Source organism: Pristiophorus japonicus, chromosome 5 (genome assembly GCF_044704955.1).
Source record: "Pristiophorus japonicus isolate sPriJap1 chromosome 5, sPriJap1.hap1, whole genome shotgun sequence".
Classification (NCBI taxonomy): domain Eukaryota; kingdom Metazoa; phylum Chordata; class Chondrichthyes; family Pristiophoridae; genus Pristiophorus; species Pristiophorus japonicus.
The window spans coordinates 292,512,480-292,540,107 of NC_091981.1; the positions used below are offsets into that span (position 1 = coordinate 292,512,480).

Below are 27,628 nucleotides of genomic sequence, written 5' to 3' on the forward strand. Positions count from 1 at the left end.
AAGCAGACCTGCAACCAAAAAGCGTCAGGAGGACTGCTTTGTCAGTTGAAATGAAGGTTACAGCTGCACTTTCATTCTATGCATCCGGATCCTTCCAAGCTACAACTGGGGATGTGTGCTCCATTTCTCAACACACAACACAATTCTACATTTGGCAGGCGACTGCTGCACTATATGCCCGAAGGAATGACTACATAAAGTTCCCCATGACCGCCCAGGCAATGCATGACAGGGCTGTGGGCTTCTCCAGGATTGCTGGCTTCCCAAAGGTACAGGGCTGCAATGATTGTACCCACATCGCCTTGCGAGCACCTTTGGAGGATTCCGAGAGGTACAGGAACAGAAAAGGCTTCTACTCCATTAATGTGCAGCTCGTGTGTGACAACATGCATCGTGTCATGTCAGTTGATGCAAGATATCCTGGGAAAACCCATGATGCATTCATCCTACGCGAGAGCCATGTTTCAGCAGCAGCCAGAAGGGCAGAGCTGGCTATTGGGAGATTAAGGGTACGGCCTCACCACCTGGCTCATGAAGCGCCTACGCGTAACCCGGACGGAAGCTGACCGGGAATACAACATGTCGCACATTGTGACCCACGGCATCATAGAGAGGACCATTGGCATCTTGAAACAGCGTTTCTAATGCCTGGACCATTCCGCAGGCTATTTGCTATACTCCCCTGAGATTGTCGGTCAGTTCACTGTTGTTTGCTGCATGCTGCATAACTTAGCCATCATGAGATAGCAGCAGATGGTAGTAGAAGACCCACCTGCGGTGAGAGTGGCTGATGACAATGATGAGGAAGATGCAGATGATGAGCAGGAGGAGGAGGAGGATGAGGAAGCTATGCAACTATCTGAACCCGGAGCACGACGGTGGAGGGGGGTAGGCCGTCGTGTTCTGGGTTCAGATAGTTGCATAGCTTCCCCGTTAACGATTGCTCGAGTCTTGTGCCAGCAGCTTATCCGTGAACGCTTTACTGCCTGAAGGCTCAGCGGCAACTATTCCACATGGACCACGTTTACTATTTGGACTTGTTCCGTAATGTTGTGTTGTGTTAATGGAACAAATGATAGAAACGATTCTTGTTTACTCCAAAAGTTGTGTTAATAATGGAACAAATAATGTAAATAATTCAGTTATAATTTAAAATATATTTTTTTCAAAAGTTTAACAAACATTTATTTGTACTTAACTTTACTTTAATACAAATATTCTTGTATCAAACTTTAAAGTTTACAGTTAAGATCACTTCCAACTATAAGATCACTTACAAACTTTAAGATCACTTACAAACTCTAAGATCACTTAAAAACTTTCAGATCACTTACTAACTTTTAAGTTTGTAAATTTATATCACTTACAAAAAGCTTTTAATTTGAGAACAACAATTACAACAGTAACAACAATAATAATACCCGTAATACCCGTCCTCCTGTATGGCATGGACCATGTACAGTAGACACCTCAAGTCGCTGGAGAAATACCACCAACGATGTCTCCGCAAGATCCTACAAATCCCCTGGGAGGACAAACGCACCAATGTTAGCGTCCTCGACCAGGCCAACATCCCCAGCATTGAAGCACTGACCACACTCAATCAGTTCCGAGTAGAACGCTTGCTTTGGGAATCTCGTGTCTGGCATGCGGACTATATGGCCTGTCCAGCATAGAAACATAGAAAATAGGTGCAGGAGTAGGCCAACCGGCCCTTCGAGCCTGCACCACCATTCAATAAGATCATGGCTGATCATTCCTTCAGTACCCCGTTTCTGTTTCTCTCCATACCCCTTGATCCCTTTAGCCGCAAGGGCCATATCTAACTCCCTCTTGAATATATCCAATGAACTGGCATCAACAACTCCCTGTGGTAGGGAATTCCACAGGTTAACAACTCTCTGAGTGAAGAAGTTTCTCCTCATCTCAGTCCTAAATGGCTTACCCCTTATCCTTAGACTGTGTCACTTGGTTCTGGACTTCCCCAACATCGGGAACATTCTTCCTGCATCTAACCTGTCCCGTCCCGTCAGAATTTTATATGTTTCTATGAGATCCCCTCTCATCCTTCTAAACTCCAGTGAATACAGGCCCAGTCGATCCAGTCTCTCCTCATATGTCAGTCCTGCCATCCCAGGAATCAGTCTGGTGAACCTTCGCTGCACTCCCTCAATAGCAAGAACGTGGTCAGTGCTTCAGTGCGCGGACAGTGTTGCCATTTCTCGTGAGAGTGTTGTTACTTCTCCTGACAGTCCTGATACCTCATCATCCACCCCACTGATGGTCTCCAGCAGTGATCGCGTAAGGTCAATGCTCTCCTCATGCATTGCCATCATCTGAACCACATCTATCACTTCCTGCACCTCAGGAGAGCGCTGTTGAGCTCTCCTTCCCCTCCTCACCTTGGGTGTGGCTCGCTGGGACTCGCAGCCTCAGATGGTGGGGCCCTGGGTGTGGCTTGCTGCACCCCACTAGAACCGCAGCCTCGGACTGTGCACAACCATGGAATGTCCCAACACTCGTACCACTGGTACCTCAATGGGGTACACCTGCACCTCCTCCAGTGTGAGTACAACAGTGGGGGGATTCATCCTCCCCCTCCCCCTCGCTGGAAGGTTGGATTGGAAGATGTTCTCCTCTTCTTCTGCATCGTCTTCAGCCTCGTCAGGGTTGGCCTCAAGCTCTGCAAAACATAACCGAACAGACAAATGGTTAGCAGCAGAGGAGGGGGCAGGGTGGGTGGCATGAGTAGGTTCACACAGCGCCAGGCAGCAGGCTCATTTGAAGGACCACAATGAATGATAGCACATTGCATCAACCGAAGCGTAGCTGACGGAGACAACCCCGAAGCCTGGCTAGCCCGCGCACTACTTGTCTTTTAGCAAAGCCAGAATGTGGAATTTGCAGGACTTACCCTCTCCCTCGAGTGTGGGCCCAGCTTGTGCGGTGGTGGTTGCTTTTCTCCAGGCAGGACCCATCAAAGCAGCGACCCTGTCTTCCAAGTATGTCAGTGGGTGCAGATTTGCCGGGCCTCCTCCTGTTCGAGTTCTCTCTCTTGTGTTGTGTGCCACCTTCCTCTGCAAAGATGAAAATATAACTTTTTAGAGAGGGTGTCTCTCTGCTGGGTGGGACATTCAGGTGGTCCATTTTGCAATTGCAATTCCAGTAATAAATGGAAATATTACTTCCACTAACTACTTGACCAAGGACCTGCCACTTCTTTTTGCACTGGCCTCCAGACCTCGGGGTGGTCACCATTGCACAGTAATCTTCGGCAAGTTGCTTTCATCGTATCTTCATTTCTTTTGGTGAAGCTTAGATGTGACCTCTGCTGGTGTCCAGCTCGTGCCATCTGGCCTCAATTGCAGTAACTAGTGCCTCCACTTCCTCTTGTGAGAAAATCTTGGTCCTTGAGCCACATTGCACATTGCAGCTCTGATTTTTCCACTGAGAATTAAAGTTCCCACACAGCACTCAAAGTTCTCACACAGAACTGGCTCTGTAAAAATGTCCGAATGCAGATCGGGGGGGTGTACTGGACATGCGCGCCCATAGCAGTCACGTAAAAGACGGGTTTTTTTTGTGCATGTGCAGGGAGAGGAGGGGGTGGGTGTCCTTTTTTCGGTGCAGACATTAGTCTCCACCCCCCGTCCCCCAGCCCCGAAGCTAAAGGACAGGCTACGCGGTGCCAATTAAAAACATTAGAATGGGGAAACGTGTAAGTTATTTTTTTGGTGCAATCAGGGCCAAAAAAAACGGGCGTAACTCTTGAAATACGGCATTGGGGAAAATTGGGCCCACGGAGTATACATCCAATGATATGACTGAAGCATCTCAGGTCCACTTTAGTTTCTCATGCTCTAGCACATTGCCTAAGGTCTTCAGGGAAGGCCTGCCAAAAAAATTTAATCCAGAATGTCCCTGTTACCTAGTATCTCAGCTTTCATTTGGTCTGGAATAGCCAATTCCTGAAACAGGACACAAGTGCCAACTAGATTGCAGAAGAAAATAAATTGTCAGTGTTGGGGTATGGTAGTGCTGTGGTTATTTCACTGGACTACCAACCCAGAATCATGAGCTTAAATACCACCACATCACGTTGTGAAGTTGAGTTAAATAAATCTGAAAATGACTCTGAAAGCTGCTATATTACTGTAAAAGCCCGTCTGGTTCATTAATGCCCAATTGGGAAGGGAACCTGCCTAGCTGACCTAAGCCTTGGTTGACTCCTATCCTCTCAGGACAGCGAGGGATGGGTAATAAATACTGCCATTTCAATGCCATCCACATCCTAAGCAGAAATTTTAAAAAGTTGCCCGTCACTGGCTTTCTGGTGGCTGACATTCTGATCTCGTGAACCCACGGTGCTCCTCTAAATGAGATGGTCTTGCATTGTTCTGAGAGGTCATTTAATTTTGGTAGAGTGTTCTGATGAGTACCTTGCTTTACAAAACTGAAGTGTTTCACTTTAATAGCAGTAACTTTTATTGTCCTTTAAAAAATATTTCAAAAAGTCTGAACTCTTATTTTCTGTCAACAGATGCATCGGTAAATCAACCTTGTGACCAGGGTAAGTTAAAAGCAGGAAGAGACTTGAGAGTAAAGTTGCACTCAAGGGGAACGTGGATAGAGATAGGACGGCAACATCATATACCAATGATTAGATTGGATATTCAATAGGAAACTACTGAAGGGTGTGGATGAGTAGATATACACCGAGAATATCCTCAGGGCGACTTCCGGTCCGCTGCTGTAACTTTGGCAGAAGTACAGCAGAAACCTTGTGTTATGTCTCAAATAAAGTAATGTAACCAAGTACTGTAGACATGAGTAAGTGTGATCTTAGTTTCTTTGGCCCCAAGTTTCGCCATGATTTGCTCCTGATTTTTAGGAGCAACTGGTGGAGAACGGAGTATCTTAGAAATCGGAATTCTCGCCATTTAGTTTGCTCCAGTTCTAGTCAGTTAGAACAGTTTCACTTTGGAACAGAATTTTTTTTTCAAAAGGGGGCGTGTCCGGCCACTTACACCTGTTTTCAAAGTTTCGTCAGAGAAAACTTACTCCAAACTAACTTAGAATGGAGTAAGTGAAGATTTTTGTACGCTCGAAAAAACCTTGTCTACACTTTAGAAAATCAGGCGTAGGTTACAAATTAGGCGTAGGGAATGGTGCGGGGGAGGGGGGGGGAAGGGAAGTCATTAAATTCTACAATCAATCCTTAGTTATACTTATACAAATAAATCAAACCTGAATAAAAATGTATAAGCAAAGAAAGTATTAAATAAACCATCTTCCTACCTGCGTGAAACAGCAGCAGCCTTCGAGCTGCTGTGCTTCAGGCAGGCCTTTCATGTTGGAGACAGGCGGGGGTGTGGCGTCAGTGTCTCGACGGCAGCGGTAGGCGGGAAGCAGCCTTCGAGCTGAGCTGCGGTGCTTGAGGCAGGCCTTCGTTCCCCGCGAAGATGCAGCACCCGGACGGACTTGAGGCCATTCGGCGGCAGTCAGTGGCTGGCCGGGAGCCGAAGAAAGAACGCAGGACACACGCAGCTGATTAAGATTCTTTAGGCCGTTCGGCCACGGTGTCAGTGGCTCGAAGGCAGCCGAAGAATCAGGAGCGGAAGGACGGACGTGAGGACATTCGGCCATGGGATTGCAGCGGCTTCAGTGGCTGGCCGGTAAAGCCGAAGAATGAACACAGGACACACGCAGCTGATTAAGATTCTTTAGGCCGTTCGGCCACGCTTATGGGGCGGCGTCAGTCGGTCCAAGAAACAAATCTTCACTTTTTCTGCAGTCCTTTTAAAAATGGCCGAGTGCCAATGTTTGTTTGAGACTGCGCATGTGCGCACACTCCAACGCGCACGCGCAGGGTTGCCGGCACCACGAAGGCTAATTTAAATTGTACCCGCCCCCTGCTACTTAGAAAATCGGCGTGAGTGTTAGGCTCCGCCCCCTGCTGCGAAGAGCGCGCCGCGCCAAGCAGACATCGAGCTCCAAGGAGCTGGAGAATATCGGACTTTTTTTTATGCGCAGTTTTCGGCGCGAAAAACAGGCGCTCAGCTCGGAGGTGAGCCGTTTTCACCGCAGGACGAAACTTGGGGCCTTTATTCTAACTACAGAATGCCGGTACAGCATGGGAGGCCTGCTTATATACAGTGTTCCCAAGGGATGATGGGGTCCCTTGGGACTCCAATAGGTACGCCCTCTGGTGGCGGTATAATACTGGTTACATAGGGTTGCATACATAACATCACTCCCTCCCAAAGTCAATAGTACACTTATTTACAGGGTGAGACGATCTGGGGCCTTTCGCTCCCTAGTCGATCGTCTCGGTACAAATGCAGGTGTGGGTGAGTTGGTTGGTTCTTCGTTGGGCTGCTGGGCAGCTGGCCTTGCCGGGCTGCTGGGGTTCGGTGAGTTCAGCTTCGTGGTCGGCCATGATGTCGGTTACCACTTGTGTGTGTGTCGGGGGGTCGAAGTTGGTGGTGTCCTCTTCGGGTTGCTCGTGGCTGTCTGTGAGTCGCAGTTTGGTTTGGTCCAAATGCTTTCTGCAAGTTAGTCCATTTGCCAGTTTGACTTGAAACACCCCACTCCCTTCTTTGGCTATGACAGTGCCAGCAAGCCATTTGGGACCATGTCCATAGTTGAGTACAAATACAGGGTCATTGACTTCAATATCGCGTGGCACATTTGCGCGATCATGGTACATGCTTTGTTGATGCCACCTGTCCTGGACGTGACCATGCAGCTCAGGGTGGACGAGAGAAAGCCTTGTTTTGAGCGCCCTTTTCATGAACAGCTCGGCTGGGGAACCCCCGGTGAGCGAGTGGGATCTGATGCAGTAGTTGAACAGTACTTGGGACAGGCGAGTCTACAGGGAGCCTTCCGACATGCGTTTCAAGCTTTGCTTGATGGTTTGGACTGCCCGTTCTGCCTGGCTGTTGGACGTGGGCTTGAACGGGGCAGATGTGACGTGCTTGATCCCATTGCAGGTCATGAATTCCTTGAATTCAACACTGGTGAAGCACGGCCCATTGTCGCTGACAACGTGGATCCTAGACCGCGGTTTGGAGGGCCATGACCACAAACTTAGCGCTGTCTCCCTGAGTGCATTGCTCAGTTGAGAGCAAGTTTTGAACATAAGAACATAAGAACATAAGAATTAGGAACAGGAGTAGGCCATCTAGCCCCTCGAGCCTGCTCCGCCATTCAATAAGATCATGGCTGATCTGGCCGTGGACTCAGCTCCACTTACCCGCCCGCTCCCCGTAACCCTTAATTCCCTTATTGGTTAAAAATCTATCTATCTGTGATTTGAATACATTCAATGAGCTAGCCTCAACTGCTTCCTTGGGCAGAGAATTCCACAGATTCACAACCCTCTGGGAGAAGAAATTCCTTCTCAACTCAGTTTTAAATTGGCTCCCCCGTATTTTGAGGCTGTGCCCCCCAGTTCTAGTCTCCCCGACCAGTGGAAACAACCTCTCTGCCTCTATCTCGTCTATCCCTTTAATTATTTTAAATGTTTCTATAAGATCACCTCTCATCCTTCTGAACTCCAATGAGTAAAGACCCAGTCTACTCAATCTATCATCATAAGGTAACCCCCTCATCTCCGGAATCAGCCTAGTGAATCGTCTCTGTACCCCCTCCAAAGCCAGTATATCCTTCCTTAAGTAAGGTGACCAAAACTGCACGCAGTACTCCAGTGCGGCCTCACCAATACCCTGTACAGTTGCAGAAGGACCTCCCTGCTTTTGTACTCCATCCCTCTCGCAATGAAGGGCAACATTCCATTCGCCTTCCTGATTACCTGCTGCACCTGCAAACTAACCTTTTTTTGGGATTCATGCACAAGGAGGGGTGCCAGGACCGCCCTCCGGGAGCTGCCTGTCTTTTACAGGGAACTCATCAGGGTCTGGAACAAAGTCTCCACCAAGCGCAGCTCTCCGCCGGCTGGAGTGGCGGCCGTCCTGCAGGAACCGCTGCTCGGGAATCCGTACCTCCACGGTCGAGGTTTTATGTGGCGGTCGGAAGAGAGGGCTGTGGCTGGTGAGGTGACCAGGGTCAGGGACCTGCTCGATGGCGGAGGAGTGGGCTGGATGGCGCCAGACACGCTGGCGCGGCGCCTAAATTCTGCCAACGTCCGCCACGCGGCCGATGCCATCGAGTCGCTAAAAACAGCTCTGGGCCCTGACTCCGTTAGGTGCATCGAGGAGGCTCAAGCACGTGGGGAGATCCCGTCCGAACTGACCCCCGTCCGGACGGAATTCCTCATCGGCGCCAAACCCCGGAACCTCCCTCGGGGGCCGGCGCCTCACAACTTGAGCCGCCTCGGGGAAATCCCCTCCGTGCCTTTCAGTTCCGCGCGGAGGGGTTTCCTGTATGGGCTGCTCCTGCACACCCTCAACTTTGCCATCCTCGCCGGCTGTCCGGACACGCCATGGCGTACCATCTTGCCGTCCGGAGGAGGCGGGGGTCCCCGATGGAGGGCACTCTACGCAGGGGTCCTCCCACTATTCATCGGGGACTTGGCCTGGAGGGTGGTGCACGGAGCAGTGCCGTGCAACAAATTTTTAAGCCGGTTCACGGACTCCCAGGCCGCCTGCAATTTCTGCGGTCTGGAGGAGTCCGTGTTCCATGTTTTTATTGAGTGCACAAGGTTGCAGCCCCTGTTCCATTATTTGAAGGGGCTGCTCCTGAAATTCTGGCTGCACTTCAGTCCCACTCTCCTGATCTTTGGGCACCCTGTGCGGAGGGGAGCGGGTAGGTCCGAAGGCCTCCTCGTAGGACTGCTCCTGGGCACGGCCAAGGGTGCCATCAGCCGGTCCAGGCAGCGGGCGGTCGAGGGGGTCGTTCAACCTGACTGCCTGCCTCTCTTCCGCTCTTACATCCGGTCCAGGGTGTCCTTGGAGATGGAGCACGCGGTGTCCACCGGTACGCTCGCGGCCTTCCGCGAGAGGTGGGCACCGGAGGGACTGGAGTGCATCATCACGCCCGGCAACCAAATTTTAATTTGATTTTACGTTTTAAAGTTTATTTTGTTTTAATTGCCGGTGCTTTTAGTGTCCCCCTCCCCTTTTATAGGGGGCACTGGAAAAAAGGAAAATTTGATTTTAGTGCCCAAAAAAAAAACAAAAAAAAAACAAAAAAAACAAAAAAAAAACAAAAAAGAAAAAAAAAGGGCCTTGTAAATGTCTGCTGTGTCACCCAGGCGGGTGGCATGGTTTTAATGTTTTTGTTTTTGCAGGTAAACTCAAAAGAGTTTCATGCACAAGGATCCAAAAGAGTTTCATGCACAAGGACCCCCAGGTCCCTCTGCACCGCAGCATATTGTAATTTCTCCCCATTCAAATAATATTCCCTTTTTCTGTTTTTTTTCCCAAGGTGGATGACCTCACACTTTCCGACATTGTATTCCATCTGCCAAACCTTCGCCCATTCGCTTAACCTATCTAAATCTCTTTGCAGCCTCTCTGTGTCCTCTACACAACCCGCATTGGCGCACGGAGTGGAAGCATGTCTTCCTCGATTCCAAGTGACTGCCTATGATGATGATGATGGTGCACGCAAGACTCCAAATCTGAGTCGATGCCAGGCCACCACACATGGGATCTGGCTACAGCTTTCATCATTACTATGCCTGGATGGGTACTGTGTACGTCGCGTATGAACATTTCCCTGCCTTTCTTAGGCAAAACCACGTGATTGCCCCACAAAAGATAGTCCGCCTGTATGGACATTTCATCTTTGCGCCGCTGGAACGGCTTGATCTCTTCATGTATCTCCGCTGGGACGCTGGACCAGCTTCCATGGAGGACACAGTTTTTTGCAAGGGACAGTAAAGGGTCCTGGCTGGTCCAGGTCCTAACGGGTGACTTTTTGTTTTCGAATGCATCCATCACCAAGAGCAAGTCTGCAGACTGTGCCATTTCCACCCCGGTGGTGGGCAATGGTAGCCAACTGAGAGCATCAGCGCAGTTCTCTGTGCCTGGTCTGTGGTGAATTAGATAGTTATATGCAGACAGCGTGAGCGCCCATCTTTGGATGTGAGCAGGGGCATTGATATTAATACCATTGCTCTCTGAGAATAGCGATATGAGCGGCTTATGGTCAGTTTCTAACTCGAACTTAAGTCCAAACAGATACTGGTGCATTTTTTTTACCCCGTAAACACATGCCAGAGCTCCTTTTTCAATCATGCTGTAGGCCCTTTCGGCCTTGGACAAACTCCTGGACACATAAGCGACCGGTTGCAATGTTCCCAATTCGTTTGCTTATTGTAACACACACCCGACCCCGTACGAAGACGCGTTGCAAGCCAGCACCAAACGTTAACATGGGTCATACAGAACAAGCAGTTTGTTGGAACATAACAGATTTCTGGCTTTCTCAAATGCAGCCTCTTGTGATTTCCCCATACCTAGTCATCTCCCTTGCGTAGCAACACATGTAGAGGTTCTAGCAAGGTGCTTAACCCGTGTAGGAAATTACCAAAATAATTGAGGAGTCCCAGGAGCGACCGCAGCTCTGTCACGTTCTGTGGTCTCGGCACGTTTTTGATGGCCTCCGTCTTGGCGTCGGTCGGTCTGATGCCGTCTGCCGCGATTCTTCTCCCTAAGAACTTGACCTCTGGCACCAGGAACACACACTTTGAGCATTTCAACCTGAGTCTCACACGATCTAGCTGACTTAGAACCTCTTCCAGATTCTTCAAGTGTTCGATGATGTCCCAACCTGTGATCAATATGTCATCCTGGAAAACCATGGTGCGCAGAATCGACTTTAGCAGGCTCTCCATGTTCCTTTGAAAAATAGCCGTGGCCGATCGAATCCCAAACGGGCATCTATTGTAGATGAACAGATCGTTGTGCGTGTTGATGCAGGTGAGGCCTTTCGAAGATTCCGCCAGATCTGCATCATGTAGGTCGAGGTCAGATCCAACTTGGTGAACGTTTTTCCTCCTGCCAGGGTCGCAAATAGGTCGTCTGCCTTGGGTAGCAAGTACTGGTCCTGCAGCGAAAAACGGTTAATTGTTATTTTATAGTCCCCACAAATTCTGATCAGCCATCGCCCTTGAGGACCGGAACAATTGGGCTGGCCCACTCGTTGAACTTCACCGGCAGAATGATACCTTCTCGTTGCAGCCTGTCCAGCTCTATCTCCACTTTCTCTCGCATCATATATGGCACCGTCCATGCCTTGTGGTGGATGGATCATGTACCGGGAACCAAGTGGATCTGCACCTTCGCCCCCGAGAAACTTCCGATGTCTGGCTCAAACAACGACGGAAACTTGCTCAGAACATTGAAACATAGAAACATAGAAAATAGGTGCAGGAGTAGGCCATTCAGCCCTTTGAGCCTGCACCACCATTCAATAAGATCATGGCTGATCATTCACCTCAGTACCCCTTTCCTGCTTTCTCTCCATACCCCTTGATCCCTTTAGCCATAAGGGCCATATCTAACTCCCTCTTGAATATATCCAATGAACTAGCATCAACAACTCTCTGTGGTAGAGAATTCCACAGGTTAGCAACTCTCTGAGTGAAGAAGTTTCTCCTCATCTCAGTCCTAAATGGCTTATCCCTTATCCTTAGACTGTGTCCCCTGGTTTTGGACTTCCCCAACATCGGAAACATTCTTCCAGCATCTAGCCTGTCCAGTCCCGTCAGAATTTTATATGTTTCGATGAGATCCCCTCTCATCCTTCAAAACTCCAGTGAATATAGACCCAGTCGATCCAGTTTCTCCTCATATGTCAGTCCTGCCATCCGGGAATCAGTTTGGTGAACCTTTGCTGCACTCCCTCAATAGCAAGAACGTCCTTCCTCAGATTAGGAGACCAAAACTAAACAAAATATTCCAGGTGAGGTCTCACCAAGGCCCTGTACAACTGCAGTAAGACCTCCCTGCTCCTATACTCAAATCCCCTCGCTATGAAGGCCTTTTTCACCGCCTGCTGCACCTGCTTGCCAACGTTCAATGACTGATGTACCATGACACCCAGGTCTCGTTGCCTAATTTGCTGCTATTCAGATAATATTCTGGATAACCTCACATTTATCCACATTATACTGCATCTGCCATGCATTTGCTCACTCACCTAGCCTGTCCACCTCATCCTGCAGCCTCTTAGCATCCTCCTCACAGCTCACACTGCCACCCAGCTTAGTGTCATCTGGAAACTTGGAGATATTACACTCAGTTCCTTCATCTACATCATTGATGTATACTGTAAATAGCTGGGGTCCCAGCACTGAGCCCTGCAGCACCCCACTAGTCACTGCCTGCCATTCTGAGAAGGATCCGTTTATCCCAACTCTCTGCTTCCTGTCTGCCAACCAGTTCTCTATTCACGTCAGTACATTACCCCCAATATCATGTGCTTTAATTTTGCACACCAATCTCTTGTGTGGGACCTTGTCAAAAGCCTTTTGAAATTCTAAATACACACATCCACTGGTTCTCCCTTGGCCCCTCTACCAGTTACATCCTCCAAAATTTCTAGAAGATTTGTCAAGCATGATTTCCCTTTCATAAATCCCTGCTGACTTGGACCAATCCTGTCACTGCTTTCCAAATGTGCTACTATTTATCTTTTATAACTGATTCCAACATTTTCCCCACTACTGATGTGAGGCTAACCGGTCTATAATTATCCATTTTCTCTCTCCCTCCTTTTTTAAAAAGTGGTGTTACATTAACTACTCTCCAGTCCCTAGGAACTGATCCAGAGTCGATAAACTGTTGGAAAATGATCACTAATGGATCCACTATTTCTAGGGCCACTTCCTTAAATACTCTGGGATGCAGATTATCAGGCCTTGGGGATTTATCGGCCTTCAATCCCATCAATTTCCCTAACACAATTTCCCGACTAATAAGGATTAATAAGGAACCTGGGCACATGAGGCGTCGTTGATGGACGAAAGTTATTGAATATCATCCCAGTTCCAGTGGATTTTTCCCAGTGAGCTTCTGCCGAACAGTGTGGGGCCATGTCCTGGTACACTCCATAGTGGTAGTTCGTGCACCGCTCCATCATAGGAGACTTTTACTGCTGCGCTGCCAATTACAGGGATCAGCTCTTTAGTGTAAGTTCTCAGCTTGGTATGAGTAGAGTTCAGCTTGGGCCTGAGTGCCTTGTTGCAGCACAGCCTGTCGAAGGCCTTTTTGCTCATGATAGACTGACTCGCACCGGTGTCCAGTTCCATGGATACTGGAATTCTGTTCAGTTCGACTTTTAATTTGATCGGTGGACATATTGTGGTGAAGGTGTGTACCCCGTACATTTCTGCCTCCTCGGTTTGAGTCTCTAGTTCAGTCTGATCCACCATGGATCGGTCTTCCTCTGCAACGTGGTGGTTTGCCAGGTTTGCAAATCGTCTGCGCACTCGCTGGAGGTGTCCCATTGTTCCACAGCCTTTGCACACATAGTGTTTGAAGTGGCATTGATGGACTCGATGATCACCTCCGCAGCGCCAACAAGGGATCAATTGCCTTGCATTAACGCTTGATGGCGGACTCTGGGTCATCTGAGGTCATGCAGCTGCAGGCGTGTACATTCTGCCATATGCATTCCTGCCTGAAAACGACATTACTTTGTGTACAGTACTTGCCGAAACATCTTTATGCTGCAAAATTTGTTTGGTGTTATCACTGGTGCACATAAATTCCTGGGCAATCGTTGTGGCTTTGCTCAGGTTCGGTGTTTCAACAGTCAATAGTTTGCGAAGGATAACCTCATGGCCAATGCCACGCACTAAAAAGTCTCTTAGCATTTGCTCCAGGAATCCATCGAATTCGCAATGTCCTGCAAGGCGCCTTAGTTCGGTGACGTAGCTCGCCACTTCCTGGCCTTCAGACCGTTGACATGTGTAAAATCGATACCTTGCCATCAGAATGCTCTCCTTCAGATTTAGGTGCTCCCAGACCAGCGTACACAGTTCTTCATACGATTTGGCTGTTGGTTTCACCAGAGCAGGAAGATTCTTCATGAGGCCATAGGTTGTTGCCCCGCAGACGATGAGGAGGATCGCCCTTCGTTTGGCAGTATTCACGCTCCCTTCCTGTTCGTTGGCCACGAAGTATTGGTCGAGTCGCTCCACAAAGGCCTCCCAATCATCCCCTTCTGAGAATTTCTTCAGGATGCCAACAGTTCTCTGCATTTTCGCGTGGTGGTTCGTTATATAGTTTAGGTAGTTTAACATCTGTAGTTGGGAAAATGCTTGAAGCTATCATTAAGGAAGAAATAGCGGGACATCTAGATAGGAATAGTGCAATCAAGCAGACGCAGCATGGATTCATGAAGGGGAAATCATGTTTAACTAATTTACTGGAATTCTTTGAGGATATAACGAGCATGGTGGATAGAGGTGTACAGATGTATGTGGTGTATTTAGATTTCCAAAAGGCATTCGATTAGGTACCACACAAAAGGTTACTGCAGAAGCTAGAGGTACGCGGAGTCAGAGGAAATGTATTAACATGGATAGAGAATTGGCTGGCGAACAGAAAGCAGAGAGTCGGGATAAATGGGTCCTTTTCAGGTTGGAAATCGGTGGTTAGTGGTGTGCCACAGGGATCGGTGCTGGGACCACAACTGTTTACAATATACATAGATGACCTGGAAGAGGGGACAGAGTGTAGTGCAACAAAATTTGCAGATGACACAAAAATTAGTGGGAAAGCGGGTTGTGTAGAGGACACAGAGAGGCTACAAAGAGATTTAGATAGGTTAAGCGAATGGGCGAAGGTTTGGCAGATGGAATACAATGTCGGAAAGTGTGAGGTCATCCACCTTGGGAAAAAAAACAGTAAAAAGGAATATTATTTGAATGGGGAGAAATTACAACATGCTGAGATGCAGAGGGACCTGGGGGTCCTTGTGCATGAAACTCTTTTTGGTCCTTGTGCATGAAACTCTTTTAGAGTCTACCTGCAAAACATAAACATTAAACTGTGCCACCCGACCTGGGTGACACACCAGACATTTACAAGGCCCTTTTTTTCCTTTTTTTGGGTTTTTTTTTGTGTGTTTTTTTTTTTTTTTGGGCACTAAAATCACAATTTCTCCGGTGCCCCCTATAAAAGGGAAGGGGACACTAAAAGCACCGGCAATTAAAACAAATTAAACTTTAAAACGTAAAATCAAATTAAAATTTGGTTGCCGGGCGTGATGATGCACTCCAGTCCCTCCGGTGCCCACCTCTCGCGGAAGGCCGCGAGCGTACCGGTGGACACCGCGTGCTCCATCTCCAAGGACACCCTGGACCGGATGTAAGAGCGGAAGAGAGGCAGGCAGTCAGGTTGAACGACCCCCTCGACCGCCCGCTGCCTGGACCGGCTGATGGCACCCTTGGCCGTGCCCAGGAGCAGTCCTACGAGGAGGCCTTCGGACCTACCCGCTCCCCTCCGCACAGGGTGCCCAAAGATCAGGAGGGTGGGACTGAAGTGCAGCCAGAATTTCAGGAGCAGCCCCTTCAAATAATGGAACAGGGGCTGCAACCTCGTGCACTCAATAAAAACATGGAACACGGACTCCTCCAGACCGCAGAAATTGCAGGCGGCCTGGGAGTCCGTGAACCGGCTTAAAAATTTGTTGCACGGCACTGCTCCGTGCACCACCCTCCAGGCCAAGTCCCCGATGAATAGTGGGAGGACCCCTGCGTAGAGTGCCCTCCATCGGGGACCCCCGCCTCCTCCGGACGGCAAGATGGTACGCCATGGCGTGTCCGGACGGCCGGCGAGGATGGCAAAGTTGAGGGTGTGCAGGAGCAGCCCGTACATGAAACCCCTCCGCGCGGAACTGAAAGGCACGGAGGGGATTTCCCCGAGGCGGCTCAAGTTGTGAGGCGCCGGCCCCCGAGGGAGGTTCCGGGGTTTGGCGCCGATGAGGAATTCCGTCCGGACGGGGGTCAGTTCGGACGGGATCTCCCAACGTGCTTGAGCCTCCTCGATGCACCTAACGGAGTCAGGGCCCAGAGCTGTTTTTAGCGACTCGATGGCATCGGCCGCGTGGCGGACGTTGGCAGAGTTTAGGCGCCGCGCCAGCGTGTCTGGCGCCATCCAGCCCGCTCCTCCGCCATCGAGCAGGTCCCTGACCCTGGTCACCTCACCAGCCACAGCCCTCTCTTCCGACCGCCACATGAAACCTCGGCCGTGGAGGTACGGATTCCCGAGCAGCGGCTCCTGCAGGACGGCCGCCACTCCAGCCGGCGGAGAGCTGCGCTTGGTGGAGACTTTGTTCCAGACCCTGATGAGTTCCCTGTAAAAGACAGGCAGCTCCCGGAGGGCGGTCCTGGCACCCCCCAAGTTCACAAACAGGAGCTGCGTGTCATAATTGAGGTCGCGCTGCTGGCGGAAGAAATACCTCGCCAGAGCACACCACCTAGGAGGGGGCTCGACGTAAAGGTATCTCTGCAGGGTCTGAAGACGGAAAGTCGCGAGCTGGGCGCTGACGCACACCAACGACTGACCGCCCTCCTCAAGCGGGAGACTCAAGACTGCGGCAGAGACCCAGTGCTTCCTGTTGTTCCAGAAGAAGTCCACCAGCTTCTTCTGTATCTTGGCGACAAACGCAGGGGGAGGGGTCAAAGTGACCAGCCGGTACCACAGCATTGCGGCCACCAGCTGGTTTATGACTAGCGCTCGACCCCTGTAGGACAGCACTCGGAGCAGTCCTGTCCAGCGCCCTAGGCGAGCGGCGACCTTGGCCTCCAGCTCCTGCCAGTTCGCCGGCCAGGCTCCCTCGTCGGGGCTAAGGTAGACTCCCAGATAGAGGAGATGGGTCGTGCTCCAGGCAAAAGGCCTGAGCTCCTCCGGCAGGGAGTCCACCCGCCACTGACCCACCAGGAGTCCGGAACATTTCTCCCAGTTGATCCTGGCGGAGGACGCGGCCGAGTAAATCTCCTGGCACTCACGCATCCTCCGCAGGTCAGCGGGATCCTCTACCGCGAGGAGCACGTCATCGGCGTAAGCTGAGAGGACGACCTCCACGCCTCCTTGTGCATGAATCCCAAAAAGTTAGTTTGCAGGTGCAGCAGGTAATCAGGAAGGCGAATGGAATGTTGGCCTTCATTGCGAGAGGGATGGAGTACAAAAGCAGGGAGGTCCTTCTGCAACTGTATAGGGTATTGGTGAGGCCGCACCTGGAGTACTGCGTGCAGTTTTGGTCACCTTACTTAAGGAAGGATATACTGGCTTTGGAGGGGGTACAGAGACGATTCACTAGGCTAATTCTGGAGATGAGGGGGTTACCTTATGATGATAGATTGAGTAGACTGGGTCTTTACTCGTTGGAGTTCAGAAGGATGAGGGGTGATCTTATAGAAACATTTAAAATAATGAAAGGGATAAACAAGATAGAGGCGGAGAGGTTGTTTCCACTGGTCGGGGAGACTAGAACTAGGGGGCACAGCCTCAAAATACGGGGGAGCCAATTTAAAACCGAGAAGAGAAGGAATTTCTTCTCCCAGAGGGTTGTGAATCTGTGGAATTCTCTGCCCAAGGAAGCAGTTGAGGCTAGCTCATTGAATGTATTCAAGTCACAGATAGATAGATTTTTAACCAATAAGGGAATTAAGGGTTATGGGGAGCGGGTGGGTAAGTGGAGCTGAGTCCACGGTCAGATCAGCCATGATCTTATTGAATGACGGAGCAGGCTCGAGGGGCTAGATGGCCTACTCCTGTTCCTAATTCTTATGTTCTTATGTTATGTTCTTATGTTCTTATGTTCTTATGTTATCTCGTCGCCAGTTGTTATGTCTCAAATAAAGTAATGTAACTGAGTACTGTAGACGTGAGTAAGTGTGACCTTAGTTCCTTTATTCTAACTCCAGAGTGCCCGGACAGCATGGAAGGCCTACTTATATACAGTGCTCCCAAGGGATGCTGGGATCCCTTGGGCCTGCAACAGATATGCCCTCTGGTGGCAGTAGGATACTGGTTACATAGGGTTGCATACATAACACCTTGAGCCTCAAGAAAATACATAATTCCTAAACAGTACGAGTGATGTAGCTAAACTCAAAAAAAGGATATTAGCAGTTTAAGTGTTATAAATAGTAACACAGAGTATAAGAGCAAAAAATTTGTGATAAATTTTCCAAGCTAATGGTTTGGCCACAGACCTAGATATGCTGTCCTGTATACATCTGAAAGTGGCAAATATGGCTGGAAGGCTGCTTGCGACCGGGCTTTGCCCAGACTCTGCCCACATATTGGACTGCTGGTTCTCAGCAGGATACCAAACCCCATTTTTAAAAATGTGTTATTTCCTGGAATATGGGCATCACAGGCAAGGCTAGCTGCAGAATACCCAGCCCTCTGACCTGCTCTTATAGCCACAGTATTTATGTGGCTGGTTCAGTTAACTTTCTGGTCAATGGTGACCCCCAGAATGCTGCTGGTAGGGGATTCGATGATGATAATGCTGTTGGATCTCAATGAGGGGTGTTTAGACTCACTCTTGTTGGAGATAGTCATCGACTGGCACTTGTGTGGCACGAATGTTACTTGCCAATTATCAGCCCAACCCTGAATGTTGATCAGGTCTTGCTGTTGTGGGCATGGACTGCTTCAATATCTGGGGAGTTGCAAATGGAACTGAACACTGTGCAATCATCAGCGAAAATTCTTACTTTTGAGCTTATGATCGAGGGAAGGTCATTGATGAAGCAACTGAAGATGGTTGGGCCAAGGACACTGCCCTGAGGAACTCCTGCAATGATGTCTTGGGCTGAGATGATTGACCTCCAACAACCACAACCAACTTTCTTTGTGCTTGTCGTAACTCCATCCTGTGGCCTTTTGGCTAAGATCATGCGTAACTGACCTGACAGGGGAGTAACCATGACCCCAAAGTGGTTCTCCCTGGATCAGGAAGGTGGTTCTCCTATGCTTTTTGGAAATAGGAGGTGGATGGGGTGGCTTGACCCATCCACCTCCACGGAGGTGTGTGGGGGACCTGACCCATCCACCTCCATGGCACGAACCTGGTATTGCAGTACTTCCAGGAACGGTGCAGTGGCTCTCGGCCTTTTGGCTAAGAGCATTGGCGCAGAGTGATCCTTGATGTGTGCAAGGTGATCTCTGGCGTTTGTGATCTGACAAAGAATTGGAAAGATTGGCTACGAAAAATTAAAATAAAAGAAAAATTAAAAAAACTCCATCCTGTGGAGAGTTTTTCTCCTGATTTGCATTGACTCAATTTTACTGGGGCTCCTTGATGCCACACTCGGTCAAATGCTGCATCGATGTCAAGGACAGTTACTTTTACCTCACCTTTGGAATTCAGCTCTTTTGGCCATGTTTGGACCAAAGCTGTAATGAGGTCTGGAGCCGAATGGTCCTGGCGGAACCCAAACTAAGCATCGGTGAGCAGATTATTGGTACGTGCCTACGTGATAGCACTGTCGACGACACCTTCCATAACTTTGCTGATGATTGAGAATAGACTGATGGGGCAGTAATTGGCTGGATTAGATTTGTCCTGCTTTTAGTGGGCAAGGCATACCTGGGCAGTTTTCCACATTGTCGTCTCGATGCCAATGTTGCAGCTGTACTGGAAGCAAAGAGTAGGAGTAAACGGGTACTTTTCAGAATGGCAGGCAGTGACTAGTGGAGTGCCGCAAGGTTCTGTGCTGGGGCCCCAGCTGTTTACATTGTACATTAATGATTTAGACGAGGGGATTAAATGCAGTATCTCCAAATTTGCGGATGATACTAAGTTGGGTGGCAGTGTGAGCTGCGAGGAGGATGCTATTAGGCTGCAGAGTGACTTGGATAGGTTAGGTGAGTGGGCAAATGCATGGCAGATGAAGTATAATGTGGATAAATGTGAGGTTATCCACTTTGGTGGTAAAAACAGAGAGACAGACTATTATCTGAATGGTGACAGATTAGGAAAAGGGAAGGTGCAATGAGACCTGGGTGTCATGGTACATCAGTCATTGAAGGTTAGCATGCAGGTACAGCAGGCGGTTAAGAAAGCAAATGGCATGTTGGCCTTCATAGCGAGGGGATTTGAATACAGGGGCAGGGAGGTGTTGCTACAGTTGTACAGGGCCTTGGTGAGGCCACACCTGGAGTATTGTGTACAGTTTTGGTCTCCTAACTTGAGGAAGGACATTCTTGCTATTGAGGGAGTGCAGCGAAGGTTCACCAGACTGATTCCCGGGATGGCGGGACTGACCTATCAAGAAAGATTGGATCAACTGGGCTTGTATTCACTGGAGTTCAGAAGAATGAGAGGGGACCTCATAGAAACGTTTAAAATTCTGACGGGTTTAGACAGGTTAGATGCAGAAAGAATGTTCCCAATGTTGGGGAAGTCCAGAACCAGGGGTCACAGTCTGAGGATAAGGGGTAAGCCATTTAGGACCGAGATGAGGAGAAACTTCTTCACCCAGAGAGTGGTGAACCTGTGGAATTCTCTACCACAGAAAGTAGTTGAGGCCAATTCACTAAATATATTCAAAAGGGAGTTAGATGAAGTCCTTACTACTCGGGGGATCAAGGGTTATGGCGAGAAAGCAGGAAGGGGGTACTGAAGTTTCATGTTCAGCCATGAACTCATTGAATGGCGGTGCAGGCTCGAAGGGCTGAATGGCCTACTCCTGCACCTATTTTCTATGTTTCTATGTTTCTATGTTTGGCTAGAGACGTGGCTAGTTCTGGAGCACAAGTCTTCAGCACGACAGCCAGGATGTTGTCGCGGCCCATAGCCTTTGCTGTATCCAGTGCGCGCAGCCTATTCTTGATATCACATGGTGTGAATCGAATTGGCTGAAGACTGGCTTCTGTGATGACTGACGTCAGGAGGATGCCGATATGGATCATCCACTCGACACTTTTGGCTGAAGATGGTTGCAAATGCTTCAGCCTTGTCTTTTGCACTCGTGCGCTGGGCTCTGCTATCATTGAGGCTGGGGATATTCATGGAGCCTCCCCATCTTGTTAGTTGTTTAATTGTCCAACGCCATTCACGACTGGATGTGGTGGGACTGCAGAGCTTTGATCTGATCTGTTGATTGTGGGATCGCTTCGCTCTGTCTATAGCATGCTGCTTTCACACTTTAGCATGCATGTAGTCCTGTGTTGCAGCTTCCCCAGGTTGATACCTCATTTTTAGGTACGCCTGGTGCTGTTCCTGGCATGTTCTTCTGCACTCCTGATTGAACCAGGGTTGTTCCCCTGAATTGATGGTAATGGTAGAGTAAGGGATATGCCAAGCCATGAGCTTACAGATTGCGGTACAATTGGAGTACAATTCTGCTGCTGATGATGCACAGTTCCCATTGATGACCAGTTTTGTTGTGACTCTATGACATTTAGCATGGCGATCGTGCCACACAACAGAGATTCTAGCATAACCTTATATTCTATGCCTTGGCTAATAACGGAAAGTAGCGAAAATCCTCATCCATGTCTTTGTCTGTTCCAAACTTGCCTATTCTAATGCAAACCTCCCAACCTCAAACCTCTGTGAATGTCAGCTCAGACAAAATTCAGTTGCCCTTATCCTATCCTGCAAGAAGACTTATTTACCCATGACCCCTGTCCTTGCTGACCTATATTGGCTCTCCTTCCTCCAGTGCCTCAAATTTAAAATTTGCATTCTCCTATTTGAATGCCTTCATGGTTTTCTCCCTTTCCTATCTCTTCTCCAGGCTTACAAGTCCCCAGAATTCTCTGTTCCAATGATGCTAACCTCTTGTGCTTTCTCCCCACTTCTTTCACCCCAATATTGGTGACTGTGCCTTCAGCCGCCTAGGCCCCAGGCTCTGGGATTGCATTCCTCCACCTCTCCTCCTTTAAGATCTTCCTTGAATCCCACATATGATCAAGCTTTTGGTCACCACTTTGATTATTAGACGCTGTGCCCATGGAATGATTTGCTACAATAAGGTACAATTTAAACAACAATTGTTGCTGCTCATTCCTTAATATAGTTCTTCTCCTTTGTGCTTTTAAAACCTTTGATTAAATGTAAACGTCAAGGTGACTAATGGTATTATATATGTGGACTTGTATTTACTCTGTACAGCCACCAGAGGGCTCATTCCCCGGAGTCCCAAGGGATCCCATAATCCCTTGGGAGCACAGGTATTTAAGAAGGCTTCACAGGTTGGAGAGGCACTCTGGAGACCTGCAATAAAAGACTAAAGTCACACTTTACTTTGAGCTCACAGTGTTCAGTCTGACTCTTTCTCCATACACTACAACTGACGACAAGATACAGATAGCGAACCCAAAGATGCAGAGAACAGTGGTGATCCTGGAGAAATTTTCGGAGGGAGATGATTGGGAAACTTTTGTGGAGCGACTCGACCAATACTTCGTGGCCAATGAGCTAGATGGGGAAGAGTACCCTGCCAAACGAAGGTCGATCCTCCTCACCATCTGTGGGGCACCAACATAAGCCTCATGAAGAATCTGCCCACTCCAGCGAAACCCACGGAGAAATCGTACGACGATTTGTGCACACTGGTCTGAGAGCATTTGAACCTGAAGGAAAGCGTTCTGATGGCGAGGTACTGGTTCTACACCCACAACAGATCTGAAGGCCAGGAAGTGGCGAGTTATGTCGCGGATCTAAGACGCCTTGCAGGACATTGCAAATTTGAAGGACATTTGGAGCATATGCTCAGAGACTTTTTCGTTCTTGGCATTGGCCACGAAACCATACTTCGCAAACTTTTGACTGCAGAGACCCAACCTTGAGTAATGCCATAGCGATAGCCCAGGCGTTCATTGCCACCAGTGACAATACGAAGCAAATCTCTTAGCACACAAGTGCTGCTACAAGTACTGTGAACAAAGTGATGTTGTTTTCAAATAATAGCGTACAGGGCAGGTCACACATACCTGCAGCTGCATGTCCGCAGATGACTCAGAGTCCACCATCAAGGGTGATGAATGCAAGGCAATTAACAGCTTGTTGGTAATGCGTGAGTGATCATCATTTCCATTCATGCCAATTCAAAGAGTACGTTTGCAAGGCCTGTGGAACATTGGGACACCTCCAACGAGTGTGCAGGCGAGCTGCTAAGCCTGTTAAACCTGCAAACCACCAGGTTGCAGAGGAGAATCACGACGAAACAGAGCCTCAGATAGAGGAGGCAGAGGTACATGGTGTTGTGTATCTGTAAAGCATGCACACCCATGTTCTGCCACCAGGGAGCGCATCTCCTGAAGTCCCAAGGGATCCCAGCATCCCTTGGGAGCACTGTATATAAGTCAGCCCCTAAAGCCTGTTATTCACTCTGGAGTGTCTTAATAAAGAATGAGGTCACTGTCACTGTGTGCAGTCTCATCTGTGTTAGGAACACAACAACTGGCGATGAGTACACGAATCCAACGCAAAGATGCAGCAATCTGTGGGCATCCTGGGGAAGTTCTCGGAGGGTGAGGACTGGGAAGCCTATGTCGAACGGTTAGACCAGTACTTTGTAACCAACGAGCTGGACGGAGAAGGAAGCGCTGCAAAAAGGTATTGGTTCTATACGTACCAGCGAACTGAAGGTCAGGAAGTGGTGAGCTATGTTGCCGAGCTAAGGTGACTTGCAGGACAATGTGAGTTTGATGGCTACCTGGAGCAAATGCTCAGAGACTTTTTTGTACTGGGTATTGGCCACGAGACCATCCTACGAAAACTTTTGACTGCAGAGACACCAACCCTCAGTAAGGCCATTGCGATAGCACAGGCATTTATGTCCACCAGTGAAAACACCAAACAAATCTCTCAGCACACAAGTGCTAGCAATGTTCATAAATTAACTGGAACCGTGTTTGGAAGCATAAATGTACAGGGCAGAAACCACAAGTCTGCAACTGCCAGCAGGCCTCAGGTGACCCAGATGACTCAGAGTCCACAACAAAGGATGAATGCAAGGCAATTCACACCTTGTTGGCATTGTGGAGGCTTCCATTCAGCCTATTCATGCCACTTCAAAGGGTATGTTTGCAAGAGATGTGGAACAATGGGGCACCTCAAATGAGCTTGCAGACTAGCTGCAAGCTCTGCAAAACCTGCTAACCACCATGTGTCAGAGGAAGATCGGTCCATAGTGGACCAAAGCAATTTCGAGCCTCAGAGAGATGAGGCAGATGCTGAAGTACATGGGGTGCACACATTCTCGATGAAATGCCCACCTATAATGCTAAACGTAAAATTGAATGTCTTACCTGTAGCCATGGAACTGGACAATGGCGCTAGCCAATCCATCATGAGTAAAAAGATGTTTGAGAGACTGTGGTGCAACAAGGCACTCAGACCAGCCTGAGCCCCATCCACACGAAACTGAGAACATACACCAAAGAGCTTATCACTGTCCTGGGCAGCGCCATGGTCAAGGTCATCTACGAGGGCACGGTGCATGAACAGCCACTCTGGATTGTCCCGGGCGATGGCCCCACACTGCTTGGAAGGAGCTGGCTGGGCAAATTCTGCTGGAACTGGGATGACATCCGATAGCTATCACATGTCGATGAGGCATCATGTACCCAGGTTCTTAACAAATTTCCTTCCCTTTTTGAGCCAGGTATTGGAAACTTTTCCGGGGCGAAGGTGTGGTTCCACTTGGTCCCAGAGGCATGACCCATTCACCACAAGGCGCGTGCGGTACCTCACATGATAAGGAAGAGAGTGGAAATCGAACTGGACAGGCTGCAACGCGAGGGCATCATCTCCCCAGTGGAATTAGCGAGTGGGCCAGCCCGATTGTTGCAGTACTTAAAAGTGATGGCACGGTCAGGATTTGTGGCGATTATAAAGTAACTATTAATCATTTCTCGCTACAGGACCAATACCCGTTACCTAAGGCAGACGACCTATTTGTGACGCTGGCAGGAGGCAAGACATTCACCAAGCTTGAACTGACTTCGGCCTACAAGATGCAGGAGCTGGAGGAGTCTTTGAAGTCATCAACACGCACAAGGGACTGTTCATCTACAACAGATGCCCGTTTGGAATTCGGTCGATTGCAGCGATCTTCCAGAGAAACATGGAGAGCCTACACAAGTCTGTACCACACACGACATATTGGTCATGGGTCTGGACACCGTCGAGCACCTACAAAACCTGGAGGAGGTTCTCCAGCGACTGGATCGCGTAGGGCTGCGGCTGAGGAGGTCGAAATGCGTCTTCATGGCAACAGAAGTGGAGTTTTTGGGGAGAAAGATCGTGGCGGACGGCATTCGGCCCACAGACGCCAAGACAGAGGCTATCAGGAACGCGCCCAGGCCACAGAACGTCACGGAGCTGCGGACATTCCTGGGACTCCTCAACTATTTTGGTAACTTCCTACCGGGTTTAAGCACCCTCTAAGAGCCCCTACATGTGTTATTGCGTAAAGGTGTGAACTGTGTATGGGGAGAAAACCAAGTAATTGCTTTTGAGAAAGCCAGAAACATTTTATGCTCCAACAAGCTGCTTGTGTTGTATAACCCATGTAAAAGACTTGTGCTAACATGTGATGGATCGTCGTACGGAGTCGGGTGTGTATTACAACAAGCTAACGTTGCGGGGAAGTTGCAACCTGTCGCCTATGCTTCCAGGAGCTTGTCTAAGGCCTACAGCATGATTGAGAAAGAGACATGTGTTCGGGGTAAAGAAAATGCATCAGTACCTTTTTGGCCTCAAATTTGAGCTGGAAACAGATCACAAGCCCTTCATATCCCTGTTCGCTGAATACAAGGGGATAAATAATAATTCCTCAGCCCGCATACAAAGGTGGGCACTCGCGCTATCTACGTATAACTACACCATCTGCCACAGGCCAGGCACCGAGAACTGTGCGGATGCTCTCAGTCGGCTACCATTGCCCACCACGGGGGTGGAAATGGTGCAGCCTGCAAACTTGTTGATGGTGGCGCAGCCCGCAGACTTGTTGATGGTCATGGAAGCGTTTGAAAATGATAAATCACCTGTCATGGCCCGCCAAATTAGGACTTGGACCAGCCAAGATCCTCTGCTGTCCCTAATAAAAAACTGTATACTGCATGTGTGCTGGGCCAGCATCCCGTTGAAATGCAAGAGCTAATCAAGCTGTTCCAGCGGCGAAAGAACGAGCTGTCCATTCAGGCAGACTGCCTGTTGTGGGGTAACCGCATAGTGCTACCCAAAAAGGGCAGGGTGACCTTCATCTCGGATCTCCACAGCACACACCCAGGTATAGTAATGATGAAAGCGATAGCTAGATCCCACGTGTGGTGGCCCGATATCGACTGACTTAGAGTCCAGTGTACGGTAATGCAGCGTATGTGCTCAGTTGAGCAATGCGCCCAGAGAGGCACCACTAAGTTTGTGGTCCTGACCCTCCAGACCATGGTCATGGATCCATATCGACTATGCGGGCCCGTTTCTCGGTAAAACGTTCCTGGTGGTGGTGAATGCTTTTCAATATGGATTGAATGTGAAATAATGTCGGGAAGCACCGCCACCGCCACCATTGAAAGCCTGAGGGCCATGTTTGCCACCCACGGCCTGCCTGACATACTGGTCAGTGACAACGGGCCATGTTTCACCAGTGCCGAATTTAAAGAATTCATGATGCGCAATTGGATCAACCTCGGCCCCGTTTAAACCAGCCTCCAATGGGCAGGCAGAGCGGGCAGTATAAACCATCAAACAGAGCCTCAAACGAGTCACAGAAGGCTCACTCCAAACCCGCCTGTCCCGAGTACTGCTCAGCCACTGCATGAGACCCCACTCGCTCACAGGGGTGCCCCCGGCTGAGCTACTCATGAAAAGGACACTTAAAACCAGACTCTCGCTGGTTCACCCCAACCTGCATGATCAGGTAGAGAGCAGGCAGCAGCAACAAAATATAAACGATGGTCACGCCACTGTGTCACGGGAAATTGATCTGAATGACCCTGTGTATGTGCTAAACTATGGACATGGTCCCAAGTGGATCGTGGGCATGGTGTTAGCTAAAGAAGGGAATAGAGTGTCTGTAGTCAAACTAGACAATGGACAAATTTGCAGAAAGCACCTGGACCAAACAAGGCTGCGGTTCACAGACTGCCCTGAACAACCCACAGCAGACACCACCTTTTTCGAGCTCACAACACATACCCAAAGGATCAACGACACCACGCCAGACCAGGAAATTGAACCCATCACGCCCAATAGCCCAATAGCCCAACAAGGCCAGGTTCACCCAGCAGCCCTGCAGGACCAAAAACACACCAGCCCAGCGAGGACACAGCCAACACACCAGAACAGACATTTGTACCGAGGTGGTCCACCAGGGAAAGAAAGGCTCCCGACCGCCTCACCTTGTAAATAGTTTTGACTTTGACTTTGTGGGGGAGTGATGTTGTGTATCTGCAAAGCATGCACTCCCATGCTCCACCAACAGGGAGCGCATCCCCTGAAGTCCCAAGGGGTCCCAGCATCCCTTGGGAGCACTGTATATAAGCCGGCCCCTAAAGCCTGTTACTCACTCTGGAGTGTCTTAATAAAGAATGAGGTCACTGTTACTTTAATCTCCCTGTGTGCAGTCTCATCTGTGTTAGGAACACAACACATGGGGTAAACACATTCACCACGAATTGTCCCCCGATAATGCTGAATGTTGAACTAAATGGACTCCCGGTGTCAATGGAGCTGGACA

General features: G+C 49.2%; 1 protein-coding gene across 12 annotated transcripts in view; it reads left to right on the forward strand.

The window, feature by feature from the left end:
* The window catches only part of LOC139264758 (uncharacterized), a 680,593-nt gene that overhangs the window by 62,092 nt on the left and 590,873 nt on the right, over positions 1-27,628 (forward strand). For 10 of the 12 annotated variants that reach the window (XM_070881817.1, XM_070881821.1, XM_070881822.1 and 7 more), the window contains exon 2: positions 4,541-4,570. The exons of the other annotated variants lie outside the window; for them this stretch is intronic. The gene's annotated coding sequence lies outside the window, so the exon portion shown is untranslated. The remainder of the gene's footprint in view (positions 1-4,540; positions 4,571-27,628) is intronic. 12 annotated transcript variants of the gene reach the window in all.